At 40.1% G+C, this 20,464-nt stretch overlaps 1 protein-coding gene across 3 annotated transcripts in view; it reads right to left on the reverse strand.

Annotated features, from left to right (window-relative positions):
• LOC308392227 (leucine-rich repeat-containing protein 4C-like) overlaps nt 1-20,139 on the reverse strand; it is a 49,753-nt gene extending 29,614 nt beyond the window's left edge. The window contains exons 1-3 of one of the 3 annotated variants that reach the window (XM_080875178.1): nt 19,685-20,139; nt 18,775-18,852; nt 13,717-13,883 (exon numbers count right to left, since the gene is read on the reverse strand). The gene's annotated coding sequence lies outside the window, so the exon portion shown is untranslated. Of the gene's footprint in view, nt 1-13,716; nt 13,884-18,774 lie in introns of all 3 variants that reach the window. The other 2 variants (XM_080875177.1, XM_080875176.1) reach the window with 2 other exon arrangements.
• Nucleotides 20,140-20,464: the final 325 nt, after the last annotated feature.

A 20,464-nucleotide genomic window follows, 5' to 3' on the forward strand; every position in this document is an offset into this window, starting at 1 on the left:
TGAGGGGATCCGGTGATTCTTGTTGACAGCTGGGGGTATTTTACTGGCCCGTTCACAGGATCACAGAAAATCACCGATCGCTCAGAACAATCACTTTGTTCTGAGCGATCACGTTCATCTAGCGATAAAACATTTCTGTGATGGGAGTATTTTCTTCCAGGATGAGAATGCTCACATCCAAGGGGTTATAAAGCTCACAAAATGGTTTGATGAAAATGATGTCAATCACATTCCAGGGCATTTGCTGTGGGGGCTGTTATTGGCTGAAGTGTTACTTTCCTCCATCATCTTCAAAATACCAAATCAGGGAATATCTTTTTAAAGGGGGATGTTCCATCTTTCCAATAAAGTTATGGAAGCTTGAGGAATGAATGATGAGATACAAGTATAAGGTACAAAATTCAAGGCACTCTGGGAGCACACACCTTACTAAGGGACTTAATGTCAATTTCTCTTAACTTATCACTTGTGTGTATGTTAACAATGAACATAATATTGTTAATTGACAACACATTTTCCCCTACAGAATATTTCAATTCCCAGTTTTTCTGCCGTTTGCTACTACAGGATTAATTTTGGTTATGCTGCTGCTAAGAATCATGATCTAGATGTGATGTGTATATTTACATTAAACCAAACTCACAGTCTATCTATAATCCCCAAAAGTGCTTTTGTTTTCTAAACCTTAGAATGACAAATAGCCATCTGGATAAGAATCTCAGTGGATCTGTGGTTCAAGGTTTTTACAGTGGAATTAATTAAACCCAGTTCCTTCCCAAAATTACCCCAACAAACATCTTACTATGACAATAATGCTTGGGAGGGCAATTTAGCAATGCATGAACTAAAGAAATGACAGAAATCATTGCACACAGACAGCGTACACACCTATACACCCATAAAGTAGACAGTGTTTAGAAGTGAAGCCTGTAAGAGCAGATGCTTGCACACACACAGGCTCACTCTCTATGTTAAAAAGCAAAAAATATTAATTGAAAATCTCAGCTGTGTATTTTTATATTTTATATAACTTCTGACAAACTTGGCATCCCTAGGCCTTCGTTCCTGACAAATTACTGGCGGACAAATTACAGACCTTCAGCTGGAAATGAACAAAAGCCCAACTGAGGGACACGCTCAGCTGGCAGACATTTAACTTTAGCTGGAGAACCCCCGAGTGTGTGTGTGTCTGTGTGTGTTTATGTATGTGTGTGTGCGTAAAGAAGAGAGAGAGACTTCATGTTAGCAGTCACATCACATCACAGTTTGCAACCACATTGATTAAGAGAGTTACCATGCAGACTAATTTGGACATGGAGCAGACTAAACGGTTACTGGCAACCTCTGATTTTATGTGAGGACATTAGAACACTTTAATTATCTCACATCACCATAAATAATTTTTTTTCCCCTTTCTGTGCAGCTTTTATTTTTACTTTTTTAGTCATATGTCTAGGCATTAGTGAATAATGGATTATAAGCACATGTAATTTTTTAAATAAAGAAACAGCTATTGTGTGTATGTGTGTACATAGATCTAGTTATAGCCGTGGAATTGCTTGTCGGCATGTTTTGTACCACTGCATGCATGTGGAGCTTTTATTTGTTTCACTTTATTTGAGGATGTGGCCCTTTGGGACACTGAAAACAAATTCTATGTAAACTGTGAACTGCTGAGGGATTACAAGAGCCAAAGCCATCCATCAGAGCTGGACGTATCCTCCATATGCAAGCAAATGAATCAGAGCACGTGCCCTCCCACCGGATCCATGAGCAGAATAGGGTGCAAGGGTGTTAGGTGAGGTGAAGAAATGCCCTATAATAAGATGGAGATTAGAAAACCCTCTTGTGATGCTAGAGTAAAAGTTCAGGCAAATATAAGAATAAATGACAAATAAGGTCAATTAAATTGGCTCTGTGACAAAGCAAAGACAGCATTAAAACCCATCACGTCTTTTGAAGTGTATAGTGCTAAGCACAGTGTGGCTGTAAGATATCTAGTTATCCCTGAAAGGGTCTGTAATCACTGGAAGTAGTTGCACAAGACCCCACTCCACACAGCTGTGTATCACTTTTTGCAGCACTGTGGTACTGTCGTCCTCTAGGAATGATTAACCCAGAAGAGCTTAATATAGAAGGAGAGGAAGAAATAGATGGGATAGAAGGATGAGAGGGAAAGAGTGAGAGAGTGAGCAGGGCAAAGAGGACATTACTGAATTCCTTGGAGAGTCTACTCTTTACCTCTGCACATCATACCATGTTCACCACCGTTTAGCAATCTGTCTGCTAATTAATCATGCACTGTAATCAATCAGATAGGTAGTGAAAAATAGTCTGTGTTCATATGTATTAGGAAACAGGTACACAGAATAAAAGATACAGACTGAATGCCATTTGCTGTTTCAGTAATCTCATCTATAATTGCAATGTTAATGAAATCAGGCTTTGGCATTTACTTAGCTAGGTTCAAGTTGCAAAAATACAGTGCAGACTTCACTTTTTGCTTGGCACCTATGAGTTGTCTTTTGATGATGTACTGTGAGTTTGTTAGACTTAAAGAAATCAGACCAGTGAACAATGGCCAAGTAAATCTTTGATTCTGGAGTTTTATCATCTACTAGATGGGATTGGGTGCACTATTCATTATGCTGATAGTGATCTCCAGAGTGGTGGTATCACAGTCACTGGAGATGGATTGACTGCATTGCCATCAGGGCAAGAAATCATGTCTGCAGCTTTTTAGACTAATTTTGACATGGTGGCAAAAGCAGCAGGGGTGGGCTGGGTTAGCATCCGACTCAGAACACCAGCCAAGCCTGCTAGCTCCCATACAGCCATCAGTGCTAATCTCCTGCTAAGTGCTAACAATAGCACTGATGTGCTTGCTTTATGGAGGAACAGTGCACCCCACAAGTCTGCCTTGTTTGCACGATGCTCCAGCAGCCAACCATCTTTAACTTTCCCATTACCAAGGGAACAGTAGAGCTGAAATCAGCTCGGGTATTGTTGCTCTCCTGGAATAGCTGTGTGATTGAAGGCACACAGGTTACTGGATCTGCCATCACAGGCACCAGGAAATGAGGAAAATGTGGATAAACAGTTCTCAAAACCAGCTCCTTTGCATAAAGCACAATGAGATTAGTGAAAGAGAAAATGTGGAGCAGGATAGCGACGATAAGAGGGGAAGATATAACACTTAGTGTTTAGGGTATTTAGACTGGCAATAGAAGAAGAGAGTTTGGAAGAGTTCAACAAGAGTGGAAATGAATAGATTCCCTTAGACGAAATGAAAGAAGCACATTCCAAAATAATAAATCTATAAAGTAAAAAAAAACATACTGGGACATTTTGAATTGAATTATACCGATCATACATCGCATGGCTGTTTGTCAAGTATATGAAGTCAAAAGCACAGATTCTTTTTGATGTTTTCACTGAGAGACAGACATGTACCTGCTCTCATTGGTTGTTCACTTCATATTTCAGTAGAAGTTTGTCATGTTCACATTCTTGTTCATACAGTGAGACAATGCTCAGCTATCTGCCTGAGAAGCCTCACTACAGGGTAATAGAAATACTGCCTAAAGCATACTTTAATTGACAATTCACTATAAGTAACCTGGTTTTCTAAAAGAGGGTGACTGGTTTAAATAGACCTTCAGTGACTTTCTTTGTCCTCACACATCAGTCTGGGATCCTCCTGTAAATCCAAGCTACTACTACTGCATAACATAACGATGCCTTAGTAGGATTAGGCCTTGCAAATCTTGCAGTATTATTTCCATTTTATACGAAATACAGTGTGCTGTTACTTATAGCAGCAACTCGGTTGAATACTAACTATATACTATAACCTAATAATGTGTTTCCCTGATATTTATATCTGCAGTTTAATGTCTTTGTGGGACACCTCTTTATTTACCTTCTCTAATTAGGACAATTACTGTATATTTATGCTAACCAGGATATGCCCCTCTCAAACACTCAGTAATCTTTCATATGTAAGCATATGTGGTCCACCACATTTCATAAAGACTTTAATCCTGTAACAGCTCTGGGCATTGAGTTTGAAACATGGTAAATCACTGTGGACCCTAGCTGCACTGAAAAGGCAAGAGCTTTACCGTGGTATATCAAAGTGCAGTTCTCCATTTTAACACACTCTCTGAAGCTTTCTTTCTTTCTTTTTTCCATTTGTATTTCCTTTTCCCACATCTTTAGGGTTTTCATAGACATAATATCAACTAATGTGTGAGATGTATGGCCTTATGTATATTTCTTTTAGAAATTGCAATTAAACTGTCATTTTAATGCAAATTTACTGCATAATCCAGAAGCATCATTATTTCTGTGACTTCCTTGATTGGGTAGAGAAGGAGAGAAGGTTTGCCTGATCTTGCTAAATTGAATGACAACCAAAGACACAGCTAGAGAAGGAGGGACAGCAATGTCAAACACAACACCAAGTTAGCCAGGCATCTGGTGAGTGGAATTAACTTGCTGTCTGAGTTCACAAGCAGGTCTGACACACCAAAAGCTACAGCAACCACACTCAGCACACATGACATGTGGAGTGAACAGCAGTCTTCTTGGCCAGTTACCCATTTTCAAGGTGAGGCATTAAACTAAATGTGTGATATATTTTACGGTCAAATAAAATAGATAATGCTTTGTCCCGTGGACATTTTATCCAGACATTATGCCAAAGTACAATATACTGACCAATTTGTATTAAAGTATGCATTCAATCACTACTGATTGGGTTCTACGTTAACATATTTTCCTATATCCAGTCAAGCAGTTTTAGTGCCTAAAGCCAAATTCTAACCAATTAGAAAAAAGCAACAACATTTTTTTAATTAAATTATTTGTGTGAGTGCAGGTTGAACATTCCCATAATAATGGACCTCATATACTGTAATATACCATTAGATATACGTGTTCAACCTTTGTAACTTCATGGGTTAAATTTATAATATAAATATGGAATTACATATTTCCCACAATGACACTAACACTCTTATGGAGTGTTCTTCCCAGTGAACTTGTCATTTATAGTGTAAATTCAAAAGAAAATGTGATAATATTTCCACTGGATCTATAAAATTCAGATCCTCAAAATCTAGTCAAAATCTGTCATCTGAGAAGCAAGGTTGAAATTTCAACAATCAATGAAACTGTTATTATGTGTAGTATTTTTTTGTTTTGTTTTTTAGGTTAAGGTTATTATAAACCTTTACCACTAGGTACCAGGTCTTAGCCCCATCATCCAGATGGTGAAGGGATCCACCGAGCCAAAGAAGGAGTCCCACTGGGCTTGGTTAGCTTGTGGGACTCCGTAGGCAGCTGACAGGTACTAGCAGGTAGCTCTGGGAGTAGGTGAGGCAAAAACTCAAATGTGGGAGGGGTTTGATGGAACAAGACTTTCAGTCAGCCTCAAAGCGATTCTGGCAAACTATCAGGTGAAAGTGGTACTCGACACACCCGGTTTACAGTGTGGGTGGGGTGCTTCTGACTTCACTGAGGATATGTTCATGGAGTGGAAGCATTACTTCAAGGCAATCTGCAATCACACTGATGCATGGAGCAGGCATCCAACCAGAATGTCTAGGTGGCGCTAAGGGGCAGGAAGCTTCCACCTTGGTGGCCTCAGAATCTTGTCTCTGTTTTTTGGAGAGATGACATGGTTGTTTTGGCAGGATTAAAAATGAGTCTCTCCAAGTCTGAGCCCAGATCAGGGATGAGTGGCTGACCCAAGTGGAAGAGTTTAAGTATAGGGGCCTTTATGAGTGAGGGGAGAGGAAAGCATGATATTGAAACATGGATTGGTATAGCACCTGTATCAATGGGGACTATTTATCATTCTGCAGTTGTAGTTTGTAGTTGTCGATTTACCCACCTATGGTCACAAGTGAAAGAAAAAGACCATGGGTACAAGTGGCTAAAATGAGTTTTCTCTCAGGACACGGTGGAGAGATTATGTGTACCCCGGGTGAGCTGGAGGAAGTGGCTAGGGAGAGTGAGGTCTGGGCTTCCTTGCTTAGGGTGTCCCTGTGATTCAGACCCAGATAAGCAGTAGAAAATGGTCTGATGATGAGGTTTTACCAAACAGCTGTTTCCACTGCTGCACACTACTGTTTGCCATCGATGAACAAGCAAGCAAATGCCCACTTGGAATTAGCAATAATAAATCTACCAGTAAATATACATACTGATATGTGTTTTCAGTCGTTATCAAACTATATTTTATTTTTGTTATACATTGAATTCATAAGGAGAGACCCAGTGTCCCACTTCATGTTACTGTACCTCTGTAGCACTAAAAAGGGTGAAAACAAGACACTTGATATGAAGAAAGAAATTAAAATGTTCCTGACGTACAGTCGCTTGACAACACTGGATAAAAAATGCTTAATTTAATTCTAAAAGTTTATGCAGAACTTTCTTATTGAAGTATTCAAAACAATATAGTCCTTGTTACCATATTCCAGCATTTTTCCGTCGGTTAATTTGGATTAAGGTCCACTTCACAGAGGCTGTAATCACAATGCAGCTGATCCTTTGATGTTGTTACAAATGAGTACAAAAATGGCAGAACAGTGTTATGAAGATTTGTTCTCCTATTTCACTAGTGAGAACACTGTATCTCCCCTAAGTCAATGAATCTCGTTTTCTTCAGCATGATGAAATCCTCCATTGTCACGTTAAATGAGAGGATCGAGTATCCGAGCTTTTTGGGTTGAAAAAAGACTTTCTCCTGTTTGCCCAGCCATCCATTGAAGACTATTTGCATTTTTGACATTTATGGGTGTCCTTCCAACACTTGCAGTATAATTGATGTGACTTATACAGCTCATTTACAGATTGATAGCTGCCATTCTTAACTGGATATAATGAATACCTCATCACTGCACAAAAGTTACTGTGCTCTGACTTTATGCCAGAGACTCCACAGAGCCACTTTCATTCTTCATTAAAACCTAATTTGTCTTTAGAAGACAGAAGCCTTTTTAACACCCCCTGTTTTTATGCATCACTTTAGTCAGTACAAGGAAACACAATTTGCCATTAAGGTTCATCATTCAAAAATGAACACTGAAATGAAACTAAAGAAAGAATTCAAATTAAGAGAGAGTCACGTAGGGCAGGGTGCTGTGAAGTTTGAGGTTGATTGTCCACAGTACAGACAGTGATAAGGAAATAGCAAGACAGCAGTTCATGACTTATACATTCTGCATTTACGGAACTGCTTTGTCCTTCAAAAGACCTTGTCCTGTTATAGCAGTCAACCAGGCATGTCTGCTGTGATCTTATCCAGAGTACAATAGGAAGAGCTTGTTTCTATTCCACTTCCTTACTGAAGGGTTTTAACCTTTTTCGCTGTAAGGGGCACCTAACATTCATATGACCTCTTTTAACTACAAAACTCCACATTCCAATTCAAGCATTGCAAAATGAAATAGAATAGCAGAACTGTGCCTTGGAGCAAAAAAAAAAAAGCAATATGATGGCCTGGACATGATAGGGCCCTTATAGATTAAAGAAAGAGGTAGAGATGAAGCTAATGAAAACAGAAAGAAACTGACTCGCTTTTATGCTCATGCATGCTTAGTGTTATGCAAATCCAGACCATATCAGTGGGGGTGGGGAAGAGGAATGATTGCATGCCAGTGACCATAGGCGTCCCACCTGTTTCATCAAGCACAGAATATTCTTTTAACCTGTCCACACTGTCCTAAAAACAGTAAGTCTCCCGAAGGGTTTTGTGAGCCTCTGCTAAAAAAAAGGTTTATTCTGGATTTTGTTTTGAAACGCATGGTTTAGCATAGTCCACCTGATTTCAAGTCTGTTTTTCCATCATCTTTTTCAGTAATTTTGCACAAAGAGACATACTTGTGGCTCAATATTTGTTTGCAAGTCAGGTGGAGATTTGAATCCCTATCACTTTTTCCTAAAAATAAAGTTGCAAAGGAGGAAACCCAAATCAGTGAAGCAAGGATAGTGCTTTCCAGAAACACAAAAGGATCAAGTGAAGAAGAGCCGTACGCAGTGATCGACCTTTGTTTCCAACACCCACGCTTGCATCAACACAGACATACAAACACCATCGTTTACACACACAAACAGACACACACTCATAAACCTCTGTACTATGCAGCCCCAGAGAGAAAAGGCAATCCTCACACCTAATGAATATTACAATGAGCTGGATCTGGGTCATTAATATGACACAGTCGTTACACTGGAGCCCAATTAGCAGTCAACATAGAGCCTGGAACGTTCCCCTGTTACTATACATAATCACTATATCACTGCGACAGACTCGGAGCAGGGAAGGATCAAACCACAGTCACATACAAGGAATATCAGAGACTCTTCTATGGATAGCGCGACTCGATGAGGAGGTCACAGCTGTTTCATAATATTCAAACAAACTAGAAAACTAGAAATATTACACCTGAGTTCCACATGACACAAAATCCTCCATTATAAATAATATCACATATTATGCAACATCGTATGCTGTAAAATGAGTATCACCATTAAAACTTGATGATGTTTGACAGTAGATTACTTATGATTCAGCCCAGTGTGGGAGTTAGTAGCTTAGAAGTGTAAAGAAAAATCTAAAGTTTAAAGGAAGAAATATAATCCTTAAGCTATTTCACAGAGATCTGAGACAAAATTCCTGAGATCCGACCCACTTTTGTGCAGTTATGCTAAGTGGCAATTCAGTAGCAATAAAAATATGACAAACACTTAACAAGAACTTTGTTGTCTTCTGTTATGTGATTCCTAATAGGCTTCCCATCTGCAAGCACTGACACAAAACAGTTGGGTGTATTACTGCTGGGAATTATGTCTTAGTTTCTGTTATGTGGACACAAGTACAATTTTTCAGTCTGAGTGCCCAAAAGGAAAATTACATTCCCTAATATTTCCAGATTTCGCTGTAGCAATGTGATTTATCAACCTGTCTATAACCACCTCACGTGATGCATTTAAAACTGGCAGATATTTTTTTCAGATTGGCAGCTGCCAAATGGCTCTTTAACAAACATTTCTTTTTTTTAAAAACAGCTCAAAGAAAAACTCTGTGCAAGGAGTTTTGCTTTTGGCTTTTCTCTCTATGACTGCTTAGACCAATCAGTTTAATTTTGTGTTTTTATCCATTAGAATTACACCCTGATGTACAGATAAACATGAGTCATTCATAGAGAACTTTGTTGTTGTTATGTGTTGCTTTTTGGTTTGTTTGTTTTTTACAGCTTTCCAATTATCTTTATTGATGAGTTGTAACCAGGAAGAAAATAATTGTCTCCCAGTCTTAATTCCTGACAAACTGACAGTTTGAATGTTTAAGGGTTTCATATGTTTAGAATTAAACATACTACTTGTAAATGGTAAATGGCCTGTATTTGTATAGCGCTTTACCAGTGTTGGGAAGGTTACTTTTAAAATGTATTACAGTTACAGTTACTCATAGTTTGTATTTTAATATGTAACGGCGGTACATGTATTCCGTTACTCCCCAACACTGCGCTTTACACATCCACATCTGACAGAGGCGAGGCTGCCGGACACTGGTGCCACCGGACCCTCTGACCACCACCAGTAGGCAACGGGCAGTGTTGGGGAGTAACGGAATACATGTACCGCCGTTACGTATTTAAATGACAAAATATGAGTAACTGTATTCCGTTACAGTTACCGTTTAAAAAGGTGATATTTAGAATACAGTTACTTTGTTGAAATAAATGGATTACACTGCAGTACTTTCCTGTTTCATATTGTGGTGGGTCAGGACTGTTTCGGTTTTGTTTGACAGCTACGTTCTGTTGTTCCAGGCGGCAGCGTTACGGTTGCCATGGTTACAGGGTGACGCTCTCTCTCTGCGTGTTTCCTGGGTGAGAGAGGCCTTTTTGTTGTTGTTGTGCTAAGCTAATAGGCAGAATGCTACAGGTATACCTCTAAAGAATGTAGCATCATAGGCAGTGTAGTCCGTGCTGCAGGGAGAATGGACTGCCATACCCGTTATGTGTCTGTGAGCGAGGGAGGGAGAAAAAGGAAAAGTACGAGCTGTCATCAAGCAAAAAAGGGAGCTGGAAGCATGTAAATATAATAATAACCACTGCAGCCAAGAAGAGTGCCTGACGAGCCCAGTTGTAAGTAAGCTATTAAGACTCGACTGTACACCGTGTTCGTATTTTCCTCCAAAAACAATAAGTTAAGTTGGAGCAGCCTTTCAACGCCTCTCTCTGTCTCTCGCAAGCAAAGTTGACCCAGACAACAAAGTAAAGCTAGTTTTCGGCTACGAGCCCGACACAGAACCCACCGTATTAGCCAGAGGTCCCTTTACTACGGTTCGGAGCCGCGGACCTTCAGTAACCATAATAAATCACAACAATAGCACATTCATGTAGTTGTAAACAGCATGATAATATATTAAGTAATCCAAAGTATTCAGAATACGTTACTCTCATTGAGTAACGTAACGGAATAGGTTACAGAATACATTTTGGGGCATGTATTCTGTAATCTGTGATCTGTAATCCCCACTGCTGTCAGACTCCACAACAAAGACTTTAACTGAACAAACACACACATCCATACATATGCAATAACACTAAGTGCAATAATCTTTTCTGGCATCGTTGTATTTTTACTCAGTTGTATATAGCATTCGTATTCTATTTTTATCTTATTGTATATTTTTATTCTATTTTATTCTACTGTATATAGTATATTATTTTATTCTATTCTGTACAGTTGTGTACTGTATTTATTCTTATTGTATTCTAATTTTTGCGTCATAACTTTTGCACTGTCCACTTCCTGCTGTGACAAAACAAATTTCCCACGTGTGGGACTAATAAAGGTTATCTTATCTTATCTGTAATGGAATACATTTTAAAAGTAACCTTCCCAACACTGGCAACAGGTGAAGTGTCTTGCCCAAGGACAAAACGACCGAGACTGTTCGAGCCGGGGCTCGAACCGGCAACCTTCCAATTACAAAGCGAACTCGCAACTCTTGAGCCCCATTGTTGTCTATGAGGGAGATGAGCCATTAGCCAGGCATGCATGAGTTCTCTTATTTCCATCCAGCATTTTCGGCAGCTTTTATTTCTTTTCACACATGCAGTTGCAGAGCGGACTGACAGCCGCTGTCACAAGGCCTTGACCTAAGCGGCGAAACAGACTGGTACCACAGAAGACTCTATAGAGACAACTTGGATTAAATCAAGTGTAAGTCAATTCTTGTCAGATCAAAACTATCATAGTAGGGCAGCCTTGCCTACATGCAGGTGCTAGGATGAGTGACACATTAAGGTCAGAGTCTAACAGGGTGAGTGGGTAGTGAGAGAAAAGCAACAAAAAAAGATACTGAGACTCACTGATACACTGATGCACAAATCAAAAATATATCATTTATTTAAAAAATAAAAACACGATTCTGCGTGCATGCACATGTACCTGAATGAAAACGCATGATAAGAGTATAAGAGTATCTTTAAAGGTGCTAGAGTTGTCAGCAACACATGTTATATATATAGCTTGTTTTTGAATGATCAAAGATGCAATGTCTGTATAACTTGAAAGTCTAACAATGAGACGACTAACTGGTGTGTGACCATGCTGTGTTGTATTGTGGGGCTTTGACTGATGACCAGACTCCTGCTGCGGATCTCAGTTGAGCTACCATGTGATTGCCAGCCCGACTGAGCTTATGAGTTAAAAAGCTGATCTGAGAGACAGACGGCAAAGCTAGACCCAGATGTCCAGATCCCAGGCACTCTTTCTGCACTCTTGGGTCTGCAGAAGACACTAGTTTTGAAAGGCACCTGCATGTGGTTTCACACACATACATATGCTAAGCAAAAATCTACAGAGAATCCATTTGATAATCAAAATTCACATGCATGGCCATTGAGGACAAATCAGCCAGTTTAGATTTTGCATGTAATGGTGTGCAAACAGCTTATGCTTCAAAGAGCTTATTAAATGTTAAAAATATAACCTTTTATCAGTCAGTGAATCAACAGGCTTATGTTCAGTGGCCAGAATATGTTGTTGCTTGTTTGGGCACCGTGTTGTACTTTTTTGTTGTAGATTTTTTTTCTCTTCCATATAAGTCATTTATGTTCCAACAGCTGAATCTTTTTTTTCTTTTATTGTGTCATTGCTTTCTTTTTCCAGGTTTCCTATGCTTTGATGCTTTCACCTGGGGACTCCAAAAACTACAATAAGGGTAAAAATAAGGAACCCCTAGTTAAGTGCTATTTTTGCTGTCTTGGAGAGTGAGATACAAAATCTGTGCATCTACCCAGCAGATAAAGCTTGCTATTTCTAAGGACACAACACTATCCGGACAAAAAAATCCTCCTATCCGCAGAGAGCCGTCAAATAAATATATATTTTTTAATCTCAAAAACAGTATATGTTTAAAGCTAAACACTTGCAACCATATAGACATGGCTTTTCCACCATTCATCATCCTCTTTCAGATTGATTATGCTAACAGGATTCAGGCTGCATATTACAAAACCTTGTTAAGAAAGTGAAGAAAGACAGAATTGTGGTGTTTAATTTTAAAACATCCGACCGTATCAAATTTAGATTTTAGTTTTGTCACTAAAAGCTGGTGTCCACTGACAACCTGTGTTTTAGTTAACAGCTTAGAAGCTGCCTTGGGATGTGCTAGTCATGGATCTGTTGCTATGCGACCACTAAAAACCTGTTTGAAGGGCATATCTCCAGTTCAAATGTTTTTAACTTTGAGTGTTTAGAGCACAGGGTATGAAGCCCCCAGCACACAAAGCTCACTCTTAAATTCCACTGTCAACAGCAAAAGATTGAGGAAACAGCACTTGAGGGGAAATGTCTTCTTTTGTAACCTGCTGTCAATTTAATTTTTGTCTTTTTTTTAAACAATACTTAGATATCCATACCTCCATAAGGCAGATTCTGGAGAAAAGTAAAATGAGGGAGAAAGAGATAGCCTGGCACCCATTCCCACCTCATTTAACCTTTTAATTTAAGAGCAAGAATTAATGTGGAGGCCAGGGCCAGTATCACTTTAAACAGACACTGCCCAGTTGCCCTGAAGACAGGAAGAATGACTCCTCTGTGGTGCATACATATTAATTTGCTGTGGAAGTGTGTGTATCTGTGCATGTGCACATGCATGTGTGTGACAGCGAAAGAAAGAGGGAAAGAATGTGTCTGTGTTTGCCCTGTACTTATTAAGCAAGATATTATTAACCGAGTCATCACATCATTCCTACCTCGGGTGCTGTCACTCTCATTTTAGTAGCATGTGACATTCCAGTGAGGTCAAGAAAAGAGAAACTGGCAGTGAAGAGGAAGGTGAGGATTACTAAGTCGAAAAGACACCATCATCATGACTGGTAAGGTGGGTGATGTAAGGCAAGCGGTGAGTAATGACGCATCCTGAATTCAGGTCAGTACTCTTAGCTGAATTTTACAAGGGAAGCAACGAATCAGAGCAATTATGATGGAGTTGAAAGAATTCTTTATTAGCCATGAATCACAGTAGCAAAAATGTTTGAATCTATGTTGATTCAAAACACCAGCAAACACCGCACAATGTTGCCACACCGAGTACACTTATCTACATTTCATTCAGTCTACTAGTGTTCCCACGATGTGAGTGGGAGCCGGGACAGAAAAAAAGAAGCAATGCTCTCTGACCTCTAGAATGATAGAATGGCACTTTTATGATGTCTCCCAGATTATTCGCTGAGATGGATGGGCTGAGCTGGATGGGCTGAGCTGGATGGGCTGAGCTGGAACACCAATTGATTAATCCATCGGATGGTGGAATGTGCTGTGGCCGTCCCCCTGCTCAGCTGTTCTTTCTTTTGGACAGAACATTCAGACAGACATGCAGGAAAGGATGACTAATGAGCAGGGCTGCTGCAGATACCATTCATGGTGCATGTGTGCTGTGCTGTGCCCAAGATGCTTGCTTGTGTCTAGTTGATAAAAAAGAAATCTCAGGTTCAGATGATCTTACACAGTGGTAGAGTACTGTAACGACTACATGAGGAAGCCACTGATATAGTGCACTTACAGTGACAAAACTGTGACAAATTCCCACATTTTACCACAGCACTCTCTTCAAAAGATTACATGCGTCATCCAGAAGAAGAAACTGAGGTTAGCTTCTTTATCACACTCACAATAGCTGCATAAGATGCAGATTTGCAACACTGTGTCAGTAGCCATCACATTAGTAGTAATCCACCGCTGGCTTATGAAAGCATCTTTCAGATGTTTCCTTTAAGGTGACTCTCTTCTCGCCTACCTCTTCAGCTATGCATGATTAATCAACATGTCACACCCACATGTCTAAAATCTGCAGTCATCAGCCATGACTGTGGATTTTAGACATGCACTTCCAACAGCTTCAAAATATATTTTTGCTGCTTCTGTCCTATTCTTGAGCTCCACACACTTACAAGTTTCTCTAATATAATATCTATGTGGATATAATATTGCCATAAACCCTGTGCCACTATGTATAGTTATGCTCAACGGGGTGTTTAATAAAAATACATTCACAATACTAAAATCCAAATGTACCGTAAGCTAAGAGCACAATTAATTATTACTGCAAGTATATGGTTTTAGCTTGAGTCCATTATTATTATAATTAATTATACCATATCTATCAACATCATCTTCGTATGAAGGCTCCTTTCACCAGAGGTGTGGACTCGAGTCACATGACTTGGACTCGAGTCAGACTCGAGTCATTAATTTTATGACTTTAGACTTGACTTGAAAAAATGTTCTAAGACTTGTGACTTGACTTGGACTTTTACACCAATGACTTGGGACTTGAATTGGACTTGAACCGGTTTACTTGAAAAGACTTGATATTTTACCCCAAATATAAAATTTAACATGCATATTATATAGAGATTGAAAATGTGACGTCATTCACGGGTAGAACCGCGAAGGATTCTGGGAACTCGTGGCAAGCGGTACTAGCGCACGCAGGCTTTCAATTAAAATCAGTTATACAGCGATAAAAAGAAACACAAAAATGTCAAGAAGCCGTTGTATTATTAACTGCAATAGCCGGTCGCATGACAGCCACGGGAAGCCGACGGGTAAAGAGATCGGTTGTTATCGGATTACGTCGTTGAAGAGAAATTGTTCGAGCCATGTTTCCGAAGTAACAAAGAGGCGAGGGATGGCCTGGATTGCAGCCATTCAAAGATCAAATATAACGTCCCAGAACCCTCCAGCTCACAGGTTAGTCTGCTCCAAGCATTTACACGAAGGTCAGTGTTTTTTAGTAGTTAATACGTCATTTTCATAACATAATTGGTGATATAGGTTACAAGCAAGTCTGCCGCTGAACAGAAATTGTCGCGCTATGCTCCTTTATTTATTGTGCATAAATAGTGAATTGTCCTGACACAATATTGTGTTTCGCTTCTGTTATTATGGTACATTGACAAAAACATATACTTTTATTCACAGGATAAAACAGGTTTTTTGTATCACTAATTGCCCAGTACGATTACAGCATACAATATTGTTGTCACTGCTACATTTCTGTGATGCTACCAGAAATTATTTCCACTACTAATTAATTACCGTTGAGCTCAAAGGTCCTATTAATAAACGGTTAAGGAATGTATATTTATGACGACGATTTGTGAGACTGGTAAACTTATGATACGTACGATGGTCTTTCGTTCGACACGGTGCGTTTCAAGGTCCTGCACCCATCTGTCGGTAAACTGTACCTGGGCTTGTTGCAGTGACCGGAAGTTACTAAACTTCATGAGTGTGTGCACTCACTCCAAGAACCGTATGATTATAAATATGCATATAAATATGCTAAGATGAGATAGCTGAATTCATCTAACTAGCAAATGTTGTCCAGGCTATGTTGGTGATACAGTTTTTTTTTAATGTGTATGATATTTTTGTCATGCGATTTTAAAGCCGGTCCTACAACCGCATCCAAGAATAACATGCAGCTTATCTCAGAACTGTCGGTGAAAATTATTCTTGGAGCTAGGTTTAATTGAGCTGCATTTTAAAGAGGTGCAATTTCACAATTTGTGTATATTTTCTAAGTTCACTATTTTGTCATGTGTTGAGAAAAACACAGATTTTAAAATTACATGGTCTAATATTTACATTTAGCATAACTGCAACATTATTTTTTCGTTTGTTTTTTTTAAAGACTCGAAAGGACTTGAAATTCAAAGTTTCAGACTTGTGACTTGACTCGGACTTTTACACCAGTGACTTGAGACTCGACTCTGACTTGCCTGACATTACTTGAGACTTGACTTGAGACTTGAGGATAAAGACTTGAGACTTACTTGAGACTTGCAAAACAATGACTTGGTCCCACCTCTGCCTTTCACCTCCAGCATTATGGCTTTCAGCTCCTATCTAGCCTAGCACTCAAGACCCCCAGCATTGCACTGCTGGTTTCCAATACAAAAGGGAGTAGATAACGGATCACTGTAACTGTTCTCTTTCTCACTGAATGAAACCCCCTGAGAGATTTTATACCCAGAGAAGATGAAAAATGTAGGGGTAGTTCCATTATTGATACAAGTCCCCGGCAGTGAAAGAAATGAATGCTAATGGTGTCCTAAGCCAGGCTTTACAGAGATTAATCCGATTTGAAAAATGAACATTTTATTATAAGGCACACAGTGCTGGCCTTGATCTGAACTGAGTCACAAGCTGAGGAGGGGAAAAATGACAAAGGGAGTGTGGGGAGGGAACATGGGTATACAGCCTGTCGCTTTGCAAGACCCTGGCACCTTATTGCAATGGTGCCCTTTCCCAGATGACAAGTTCATTAATTTTCTGACGCGGCTGCTTGGAATGATTTTCAATAGATAAGTCAGACAACAATGGCTAGAGAAATTGGACATGAAACAGATGTCTATGGTAGAAACATCATCAGCCGAAGACTGGATTTGTGTGAGCAGATGAAAGTCCCACTTGGTCCCTGAGTTGCACCTGCTCTAAGGCTATTTCCTACTGTTTAGAAGGACTAATAGGGACACACTGGAGATACAGTTGTTGTCCATCTAGTGTAGTGAAATAAACAAGCACTAATCCAGAGTGGCCCAGTGAATCAGTCAGTTTCAAACCCATTTGCTCCTTATTTTGGCTGGATCCTTACAACCCATAGCTACAACCCATTTCCCTCTCCAAGAAAATCTCCACGGGGATGAAAAAAAGGTTTGAGTAGTGTTAAATGGGGAGGAGGAAGAGTCTCTCTGCTTATTACTATGAATCACTCTGTACCAGCTGCCAACAAACATCAGCAAACTTGGGAAAATGTAGGGGGGATTTATCTTGCATAAGCCTCTGACAGGGCAAAAACATAAAATCAGCAGTCTAATTTGTCTCCCCAAGGTGATGCCACTCCATCATATGGAGGGCTTTCCTTTCAAGTGGGTGAATAATGTCTGCCATGTTTCTCACTTTCACAGGTGAGAGATGCAATTTATTCTTTGTCTCAAGAGTGACAGCCACCTCTATTTATGCTTTTACCACCAACACTGGTTTGTCACCTTCTTGACAAACATCTATTTTTAAGCCCACCACCAACATAACACACAACCAGTGGCACTTCATGTACTTATCTGCATATTTTATGAGTTGTGGGTGTGGTGTATGTATATGTGCTGGGGTTGATACTTTAATAAAATGTTTAATCTTTAATTCGAGGAGCAGGTAAAATGAGTCAGATTACAAAATGATTTACAAAACATGTTGTGCCACATGAAATGCTATGAACTTCGCCAATATCACATCTGTTGCTTAGTTGCACACAGTCAAGGATATTCTTCAGCCTTTTTAGTGGTTGTGATTCTTGAGCCATTATCTATAACATCTATGCCTTTTCCAGCTGAGTAGAGGATGAGTGACTGCCGCCACTTTTAATTTCAGCACCAGGAGAAAGGACAGCTCCCTCTCCGGCTACCACGGAGGGCGGTGAACAAGTGCTTTTTGTGTAAGGGACCCCGAGAAAAGAAGGGGGAGGGTGGAGAGGAAGAAAACACAATATTTGGTCATTAATCAATCGTCAGCTAGGTCATCCAAAGCTTGGATTTTCAAATCTAACTTGAACATGTTTTGGGTCATGTTAAGTATTTTTCGCGGTTGCTGTAGCGTACAAGAACACGTGCTAAAACATGGCAGACTTTCCTATACTGAAAGTAGGTTGAGCGCACAGAAGTACAGACTGGATGGATTGATAGGCGGGTGTAGGGATTGCAGGTGGCGTGTCCCCGTTTAGTCACGTTACAGTGTGAAAAACCAAAATCAGATGCTTTAAGTGCACTTCCATTCACAAAGATTCTTCTTTACCTGTTTAATTTAGAGGCTCAAATCGGTCTCTCCCTTTTTCTTTTAAGAGTTTAAGACATCTAATCTTGATACTGCGCACTCGAAGACGCGCAGTTAAAACAAGCACACCAATGCGAAAGCGCGCGTCATTCCATGATGCTCTGAATCACCCTACAATTAAATATCTCTTCGTTAGAGGTCGCAGTATAAGTAATATAAATGGCAAAACCTCGGGAGCGCTGCGTGCTGATTTTGTACATATCAATCATCAAACAGCGAAGATAAACTTCCGCATTTTGACATCCAACAGAGCGAAAGGGCTGAATAGGATAGTTATACTATAGAGAATAGTAAGACATTTAGAAATATGCTTTCCCTCCCAGTACATTATAAACAATAACTTACTTATTTACAGAGAAATGCCAAGGTCTGGAAGATCTCCGCCGGCGAAGAACAGCTCTTCTTCCGCTGCCTCCGCAAAAACTGCATCGAAAAAAAAAATCCGCAATACTCAGGCAGTTTTGGAGAATCCTTTGTTACCTTTGCTTTTCACACTCATTTTCTTCCACGTCTCAACACGACTTTGTATGTAATCCAAACATTAGTCCGGATGCAATGCAATTAACTCTCACAGTGATGATAATGCATCCGATATTTCCTCCCTTTTCAAGACGCACATTTCAGAAGGCACCCACAAGTGCCATTGTTGAAACAACTCGTGGCAAAGCGATGCCCACTGTGGTCCAAGATTTTCTCCAAGTGACGACTTTTTATTTTCTCTCTGATATCAATAATATGCTCTTAAAGCCTTTCATGTAGACCTTACGGTAGACCATCATCCACACGTTGAGCTGTTAAGGTGGGGTTATTTTAAGAACCCGACTGCTCGCCTACGTGTCAAATGTAACTTTTCATCAAGTCCCTATTGCTTCTTAGCTATCAGCCCTGATTAAATTTCACCGCACAGCCCAGTGCGGATTTCAAGATGCTTATTTCTCTTCCCCCTCCTGGTTTTACCGATAAAAAGAAGTTCCGCAGTACAGTGATTGAAAGGGTATCCTGTATGTTGTTGAAGTGATAAAGTTGTCACGATTAGAGATAATCTCTCTCTTCAGATTGCTCCGTTCTCCATATTTAAGAGGGAAATTCGTTATTCTGGGATGCAGCATCGGAAGAAAAAATTCCAGGCGGTATCCTTCAGAAGCCTTTAAAACCCCATCACAAATTCAGGCAGCGGCTCCCAAGTGTGAAGAGCCTTCGTTATACACCAAAAGCTCTATTCTTACATGTTTTCCGAACGGAGCTTTGATCTCACCTTGTCTGGACGGGAGTTATGGTTCATCAAAGGCTGTCATCACTTCTGCGCCCCCGCTGTATATTTCGGATATTCGACCCTCGCCTCTCCATTGATGTGACACACACCGGGGTAAGGTTTTTTTTATTTAATGTTTAATTTTTTTTTAGGGTTATTATCCACAAATGGGTGGTTGTCCAAGTCCAGGCTTCCTCTCTCTCTCTTGTAGACTGCCGTGTGTTTTAGGCTGCTTCACAAAATAACCCGTTCCAAGACGTGCAAGCAGGCTGTATCCATCGGTGCGCTTTACAGTGCCTCAGTGCGCTCAGCATTTTCGTACCAAAATAAAACGCCGGGCGCAGCACGGACGGACGATGAATTGATAAGTTCAGGAGGGGGCATCATGTAGGTTACCTCCCACTGACAAGCTGCTTTCTCCAACTGAGACTGTTCCGCCAGTCACTGCTGGTGGATCGACTCTGCCGTCAACCGCAGGACTGGAGCAGCGAGGGCAGGAGATATTGTTTTCCCTCTCTTTCAGTCTTCATGGTGCTCTCTTTGAACTTCTACAGCTTCTAAAATTTCACCGTGTGCGTTCATGTCGTCCTGAAGACTGGCATTCATTAACCGATTCTTTACCATCGCCCCTTTTATTCACTGGTCAGTTTAAAAAAGGGGGAAACAAACACAAATAGTTGTTTATTAGTGTGTGCGTGCGTGGCAGAAAACATCCAGCAGGCGAGCAAGCAAGCAAGCGACAGAGAGGAAGAAAGAGAGAGAGTGATTTAGCTTAAGTGCAGA

Source organism: Rhamphochromis sp. 'chilingali' (assembly GCF_963969265.1).
Source record: "Rhamphochromis sp. 'chilingali' genome assembly, chromosome: 2".
Taxonomy (NCBI): Eukaryota; Metazoa; Chordata; class Actinopteri; order Cichliformes; family Cichlidae; genus Rhamphochromis; species Rhamphochromis sp. 'chilingali'.